We start from the raw sequence: 8,871 nt of genomic DNA on the forward strand, positions 1-8,871 counted from the left end.
GAGCCGAGTCTCCAGTTCGCCCAGCCTGGCCTCCAAAGCTACGAATAAGCTACACTTATTACAAGTACCATTACTGCTAAAGGAGGCCGAGGAATAACTAAACATTTCACACCCAGAGCAGAAAAGTGCGGGAGAGACTGGAGAAGCCGCCATGCTAAACCGGCTAAGAGCTAGTAGCTGCGCTAAGCTAGCGGATTCCTAAAAACACACAAAGTGAATAATGTGTAAATAATTTAGAGGTGATTCAGCAGAGGGAGTGCTTTAGTTAAGGCACGTGAAGATTACACTGTGAAGCAAATCGTTATCTAGGTAACTAGATCAATCTAACTGCGCAGATTAAACAGCTAACAGATACAGCAAAACACCACTGTGCTCTGGAACAGGAAGTGATACAATACCGCAGTGAGAGCCAACCACCAGTAGAGCGTGAATGTAGTGCCTAATTTGCAAATATCTGTAAAAATCATTTGAAGGAAGGTCAAGTTCTTCTTGAAGTTGTGTGAAGGACTTTAGGTGTGCTTCGTCAAGTAGGTGATGAAAGATAATGAGGCCTTTCTCTTAAAACCACGAACCCACACTGAAGGTGGAAAATCTACATTGCCCACTATTGCCATAGCTCAAGAGATCAAGCCAGTATCCTTTTACATTTTTTAACTTCTGCCCAAACCTTTACAGTTTGTTTTATTCATTCATTTCCCATCTCCATAAATTGAGATTAATTTATTTAGCATGTTAAAAATGGAAATTGGAACTCTTATGGGCAGTGACTGTAATAAAACAGGAGACAAGGACGCAAATTCATCCTTACTGTTTCAACTTTGCCAAACAGAGATAAGGGGAGAACTTCCCAGTGAGTTACATCACTCATTTGTTTAATTAACTTGTTATAATTTGCATCAAAATGTTTTGTAGTTTCAGGTGTTATAATAATTCCTAAATCCATGTTTAGACCAGTGAAATGGCATCATCTCTTTAAGTTGATCAAGCCACATTCCTGATGTCATCACAGCCTCTGATGCATTTTGATTAATTTTATATCCTGATATAGCTCCATGATTTTTTAGGCACTGCCTGAGTTGAGGTATTGAAGTAAGACAATGATTTATAAAGAGCAGGATGTCATCAGCAAAGAGGGAAATTTTATAAATCCCCCCCACTATCCTAAATCCCTTTGATTTGAACATGTTGTGTAGCCTCTGCCAGTGGCTTGATGCTGAGAGCAAAAAGGATGGGCAAGAGTGAATCACCTTGTCTTACTCCTCTCTCCATGTAAAAAAAATAAGTCAGAACAATGTCCATTAACTCTCATTTTAGATTTGGGATTCTTGTACAACAGCCAAAACCAAGTAGTAAATTTTTCACCAAAGCCCATTTCAATTAATGGTTGTTCTAGAATTTGCCGTTTACACGTTTGTGTATCTTTGAGTGTCTCTTTCAGACAGGGAGGTGGTTCATTAAACATGAGAAAGATTAACTTGAGCCTATTTCATAAAGGGAGATCATTTAAACTCAGAGTCAGTTGCTATGATAGTTCTGTGAACCTAAGGTTAGTATCTCACTGGGCTGTAACTTTTTGGAGAGTAGTTGGATAAACAAATTTGTGCCAAAATACTCAAATTAGTGACAATTTTTGCTTGAAATAAACTGAATTGCTGACACGTGATAATGATGGCTGTGAGCTGCAATTATGCTGGTAAAAGAAGTGGCTTGCTATAATGTGAAAAGAGGCTGTGGAAATTCCCCAGACTGTAGCCCCAGAAGTTAAAACCCTGTAAACAATAATGCAAAAAAGCCTTCCATGGCTCCATGTAGGAGAAAAATAAAGAAGACAGAGTGAATGTTTTGTGTGGTGGCAGCACACTAACTTTGTTCAGCAGAGTGACCCCATGCTGCATTTTGTCATTATTGTCCCCGTTAGATCCACTCTCCTCTGGCATTAAAGGCGCACACACAGCTCTCCATCTCACTTTTCAGAAATGATCAGTATATGACCCTCTGCTGGACGGACGCCAGGATCCTCTCAAAGCATTCCTCGATGTGCTGGAACGGACACTTATCCACGATGCAGCATGCCATGGTGTCCAGCAGTGCTTCAGGGTTGTGCATCATTTGATGTGATTTATTTGGTAATAAGACAGGAGTAAATCTTTTACAGGGTTTTGAGGCCTGCTGATGCCAGTGCTTATCTCCAGATTGTGTAGCACCAAGTGGATGAGAGTCTACAACCCCCCCGCTGCATGGGACGCATCTTAACTTCCCCAGCTGAGGCCAGTACCCATTTACAGCTGGGTGGACTGAGACAATGTAAATTAAATGTCTTGTCCAAGGACATAGACAGGTAGCATGATCTTGATTCAGAGCCAAGTCTACATATTGGCAGGCCAGTTCCTTTTCCACTCAGCTCGCTGCTTGATGGAATAAAATACATGTCTGCTTGATGGAATAAAATACATGTATGTAAAATAAACAATACAGTATGTAAAACTGCCAAGGATAACAGAGAGTATTAAACTTATTTTCATTTTGGGCCTCAAAAAGAAAAATAAAAAAACGAGAAATCCAGAGTCTCTTTGTCCTTCATTTGTTCACATTTCTTGCACTGTAGGATTTGAGATCCCAGTGATGACAGACTGTTTTGTGAGAAAATTTGTTGAATGAATTTTTTGAACATGTTCAAAATTCCAACATGTCAATGAGGACCTGCACTGCTGCACTGTTTGTTGCCTCGCAGCGAGAAGGTCCTGGGTTTGCTTCCTGTTTGGTCCTGTCAGTTTGTCTCACAGAGCCCTATGTAAAGCAAATGCCTACTTAAAGCAAATGTCCCTTCATGAACAGTGACATGACACCTCCTAACCAGGCAGAATATTGATGAAGTTCCTGGATGTTAATGCATTTTCTATGCGGATACTTGAGTGAACACACATGGAAAAAGCTCACAAAATACCGTTCTGACCTGGATATCGAGTCAGTAAAATTTATTTGTATTAAATTATGAAAGTATTAAACTTAACTCACACCCACACATTCCCAAGTATTAGTGTTGAACGTTACATGGATCTGATCTGTTCCAGCAGCTCAGCTGAGATGTCCTGCTGCTGCGTTCAGTGCTGCAAGGCTCATCAATCCATTACTATATATATATATATATATATATATATATATATATATATATATATATATATATATATATATATATATATATATATATATATATATAATTCAAATAAATAATATAATATACACTCAACAAAAACATAAACGCAACACTTTTGGTTTTGCTCCCATTTTGTATGAGATGAACTCAAAGATCTAAAACTTTTTCCACATACACAATATCACCATTTCCCTCAAATATTGTTCACAAACCAGTCTAAATCTGTGATAGTGAGCACTTCTCCTTTGCTGAGATAATCCATCCCACGTCACAGGTGTGCCATATCAAGATGCTGATTAGACACCATGATTAGTGCACAGGTGTGCCTTAGACTGCCCACAATAAAAGGCCACTCTGAAAGGTGCAGTTTTATCACACAGCACAATGCCACAGATGTCGCAAGATTTGAGGGAGCGTGCAATTGGCATGCTGACAGCAGGAATGTCAACCAGAGCTGTTGCTCACGTATTGAATGTTCATTTCTCTACCATAGGCCGTCTCCAAAGGCGTTTCAGAGAATTTGGCAGTACATCCAACCAGCCTCACAACCGCAGACCACGTGTAACCACACCAGCCCAGGACCTCCACATCCAGCATGTTCACCTCCAAGATCGTCTGAGACCAGCCACTCGGACAGCTGCTGAAACAATCGGTTTGCATAACCAAATAATTTCTGCACAAACTGTCAGAAACCGTCTCAGGGAAGCTCATCTGCATGCTCGTCGTCCTCATCGGGGTCTCGACCTGACTCCAGTTTGTCGTCGTAACCGAACTGAGTGGGCAAATGCTCACATTCGCTGGCGTTTGGCACGTTGGAGAGGTGTTCTCTTCACGGATGAATCCCGGTTCACACTGTCCAGGGCAGATGGCAGACAGCGTGTGTGGCGTCGTGTGGGTGAGCGGTTTTCTGATGTCAATGTTGTGGATCGAGTGGCCCATGGTGGCGGTGGGGTTATTGTATGGGCAGGCGTCTGTTATGGACGAAGAACACAGGTGCATTTTATTGATGGCATTTTGAATGCACAGAGATACCGTGACGAGATCCTGAGGCCCATTGTTGTGCCATACATCCAAGAACATCACCTCATGTTGCAGCAGGATAATGCACGGCCCCATGTTGCAAGGATCTGTACACAATTCTTGGAAGCTGAAAATGTCCCAGTTCTTGCATGGCTGGCATACTCACCGGACATGTCACCTATTGAGCATGTTTGGGATGCTCTGGACCAGCGTATACGACAGCGTGTACCAGTTCCTGCCAATATCCAGCAACTTCGCACAGCCATTGAAGAGGAGTGGACCAACATTCCACAGGCCACAATTGACAACCTGATCAACTCTATGCGAAGGAGATGTGTTGCACTGCATGAGGCAAATGGTGGTCACACCAGATACTGACTGGTATCCCCCCAATAAAACAAAACTGCACCATTCAGAGTGGCCTTTTATTGTGGACAGTCTAAGGCACACCTGTGCACTAATCATGGTGTCTAATCAGCATCTTGATATGGCACACCTGTGAGGTGGGATGGATTATCTCAGCAAAGGAGAAGTGCTCACTAACACAGATTTAGACTGGTTTGTGAACAATATTTGAGGGAAATGGTGATATTGTGTATGTGGAAAAAGTTTTAGATCTTTGAGTTTATCTCATACAAAATGGGAGCAAAACCAAAAGTGTTGCGTTTATATTTTTGTTGAGTGTATATATATATATATATATATATATATATATATATATATATATCTGGCGTCCTGAGAACCGAGGGAAAACTTTATCTTTCAATTGCACTGTTTTGTCCACTACAAACTTTGATTAAAGAATCATCATTTTTAGAATGGAGTATTTGTCCCAGTGAGATCTGAGTAATTGAGAATAGAAGGGGAGAATGTGTCAAAGTACTAAATGAAAGAAAGGAAATAAATGAAACAGCTAATCGTGGCAGACATAGATTAGGAGGGATGAATGTTACATTATCTGGAGAACAAAAATAAGAAAATGAGAGAATCAGCTCAGTTATTACTCCAAATTGTTGATGTGTATGTGCGGTCCACATAACTTGCGAGTGGTAAGATGGCCACCACTTTGCTTCCACAGTTAGTATGGAGTGTGTGGACCAATCAGTGATTCAGATATACAGATATACAGATCAGTGATGGACAGCAGACAGTGAACCCCACAGAAACCAGACAAGTACAATCCCACAAACATAAAGCACAAACAGGTCTGAACAATGCACACACAACACCAGAGTGCTTTACAGTAAAACCAAAGATCAATAATTTACAAAAAATAAAAACATACAATAGAGTTAAAACAGCACTCAACACAAAATATGTCACAGCACCACTAGGTATTAAGAGCCAGTTTAAATAAATAAGTCTTGAGCTTTGATCCATTACCATGTTGATTTTAAGCTTCTTTAACTGTTTTTAAAGCACTCAGTGGCCTGGCCCCAGTGTGTCTTTCAGAGCTTCTTTTCCCTTACACCCCAACCAGAGCCTTAAGGTCTTCTGACCAGCTGTTGCTGGAGGTGCCTAAAACCAGAGTAAAGAGGAGAGGTGACACAGCCTTTGCAACGGCTGCCCCCAGGCTCTCGACTAGTCTCCCCTTTAATATTAGATCATCCCTGTCCCTAGAGACTTTTAAATCCTCTTTAAAACCTATTTCTTTTCTCTGGCGTTGCCTAAATGAGCAATTACATGCCTATTTCCTACTACTTTTTACTCTTTATTTTACTTTTGTTTTATTGCCTGTTGTAATTTTATTATTTTTAATTTATTTATTTACAATTGGGGTAACTTAGTGCCCATTTTTAAATTATGTACAGCAATTTGGTCAATTGCTGTCATTTTAAATGTGCTTTAAAAATAAAGGTTAAGTTGAATTTGATTTTTAAAAAGTGCTGGGTCAGAACTAATGCATAAATCAGGAAGTAACTTGTTCCACAGTCTGGGGTTCAGCTACCTAAAAGCAAGATCACCCCAGAGTTTGTATTTTGACCTCAGAACAAGTAAGTAAGTAAAGCTAAGTAAAGCTGATCAGACTGAATGTTCTACTGTAAGTGAAGAGAGTTAAAGGACATGTTTCATGCTTTTTAATATCACATTTAGTAAGACAACATAAAAGTACTCATGACTGTATAATCTCTGTACACGTGCTAATAATTAATGATCTCTGATGTATTTTATTCCTTTCACTCTGAGCATTAGCAGGTGCATTTCCGGAAAATGTCTCACTCAGCATTTTTCGTGTGTGATGTCCTTATTAGCAAAACAGAAACATCCCAGTGACTGACAGACAGAGGAAAACAACCTGCTCCATCTGAAAAAGAAGCTTCTGAGCTGCCATTAGAAAGTGATGGCTCAGATTTACAGAGAGGAGATGACACACTTCACCCTGAAACTCTTAACTTTTTCAGAGGGTTACTTTTAAGATTAGGCTTAAAACTTTCCTTTTTGCTAAAGCTTATAGTTAGGGCTGGATCAGGTGACCCTGAACCATCCCTTAGTTATGCTGCTATATACGTAGACTGCTGGGGGGTTCCCATGATGCACTGTTTCTTTCTCTTTTTGCTCTGTATGCACCACTCTGCATTTAATCATTAGTGATCGATCTCTGCTCCCCTCCACAGCATGTCTTTTTCCTGGTTCTCTCCCTCAGCCCCAACCAGTTCCAGCAGAAGACTGCCCCTCCCTGAGCCTGGTTCTGCTGGAGGTTTCTTCCTGTTAAAAGGGAGTTTTTCCTTCCCACTGTAGCCAAGTGCTTGCTCACAGGGGGTCGTTTTGACCGTTGGGGTTTTACATAATTATTGTATGGCCTTGCCTTACAATATAAAGCGCCTTGGGGCAACTGTTTGTTGTGATTTGGCGCTATATAAAAAAATTGATTGATTGATTGAGAGGGTTTGATTTTGGAGCCTAAACTGTGGTGAGGTGCTGTTTGTGTGGATGCTGGTTTACTGAAGCTGAGGTGGACGTGGACGGTGGGACATCTGACACTGTTTTTAACAGATTGCCTGGACATGGAGATGGATTTGTTACAGTGGAAAAAGTCAGAATACATTATTTCCAGGAGTTCATGGACGTTATTTTACGTGCCATAATTGAGGCAGAGCTGCAGCCAGCAATCTTTCTCTTGCTCTCACCCGCGCCTTTGTTCACATGGAATTTGCATTTGGAATTAATCCATAACACGACGGTGAGTCTGGTATGTTCAGGATTTTACCTCTTTTGTGTTTTGTGGCTAGATTTCTATTTTTTTACTTTGACAAAGTGAATTTGGAGATGTGTGCTATGAAGCTCGCTGTGTGCATGTGTGTGTCTCTGCAGCTGACAAGATGCTTGTTTTGCCCTAGCAGCAGATGTATTTTTTTTTTTTAGATTTTATTGATAACAACACTCATAATTAATCATGCATGAAACTGAACCTGGATCAGAGACTGTTACTGACAGACTGAATTTATGACTCGTGGAGTTGCAGCTTTTACCATGACTATATCAAACATAACAGTTATCACTTAAAAACGAGTCATCATAACACGACATCACACTTATGTCAACTTTGGAATTAATCTGTGCCTCCGTTCTCTACATTCCATTGAAGCGCAGGCTGGGATGCTTCTAGCAGCGACGTCACTTGTCGGAAACACCTGAGTACTCATGAATACTTTGTTTTTGGATGGCTCCGTAGCTGTTTGTTGTGAATGTTGAATACTTTGAAACTGGTCACGGAAGTCCACAAAGTAATCCTGGTGGATCATTGGATGGTCACTAACAGCCTTAATCTAAATTGTTATGATTTTAGTGCAACATGTCCTTTAAAACTGCAGACAAGTAGGAAGGTGCAAGGCCATTAGTAGCTTTAAAAACCAACATCACAAAAAATAAACAGCTGGAGTCTGGTGGAGGTGTCAGAGAGGAGGATGCCGAGGAAGCTGCTCAGCATCCTGGACAACACCTCCCACCCCCTGCATGCCGCAATGACATCCTGTCAGAGCACCTTCAGTTGTAGACTGAGACCACTGAGGTGCACCACAGAACACCAGAGGAGGTCTTTCCTACCTGTGGCATTCAGACTGTATAATTCCTCCCCTTTCTACAAAATGAATACATAACGAACAGAGTTAGTCAGTTATTGTCAAACATCTTGTGCCATATAGCCTCGAGTAATTTCGCATAAAGTCGTTGTACTTTAAAAAAAAAAAGTAATTGTGTATTTAAGTAACCATTGTTACTGTTTACCACCTCTGTACTCTGGCTAAATAATTTCCTTGGAGAAGAATGAAGCTGATCTTGCTTTTTATTGAAATCGTTACTAAAATGAAATTGAAGCCAGTGGAGTGAGTAAAATTCAGGCATAATATGCTCATGTCTGGAAATGTTTGTTAAAAGACAAGCAGCAGCTTTGCTACCCCCTGGTGTCTAGTAATTATTACACATCCCTGTGTCACATTCTGTCTCATCCATATTCATGTATGGCCTGTTCTTCTGCTGACCCCTGGTGTCTTAGGTTAATCATTACATCACTTCAGTTTGGTTCCAGCTGTGTTGAATTTACTTTAGAACTTAAATGGACTGCATTTATATAGCACTTTTCCATCTGCTCAAAGTGCTTCACAATAATGCCTCACATTCTCCCCGATGTCAGGGTGCTGCCATACAAGGCAGTCACTACACACCGGGAGCAATAGTGGATTAAAGACCTTGCCCAAGGG

The sequence above is a fragment of the Thalassophryne amazonica genome, chromosome 2 (genome assembly GCF_902500255.1).
Source record: "Thalassophryne amazonica chromosome 2, fThaAma1.1, whole genome shotgun sequence".
Taxonomy (NCBI): domain Eukaryota; kingdom Metazoa; phylum Chordata; class Actinopteri; order Batrachoidiformes; family Batrachoididae; genus Thalassophryne; species Thalassophryne amazonica.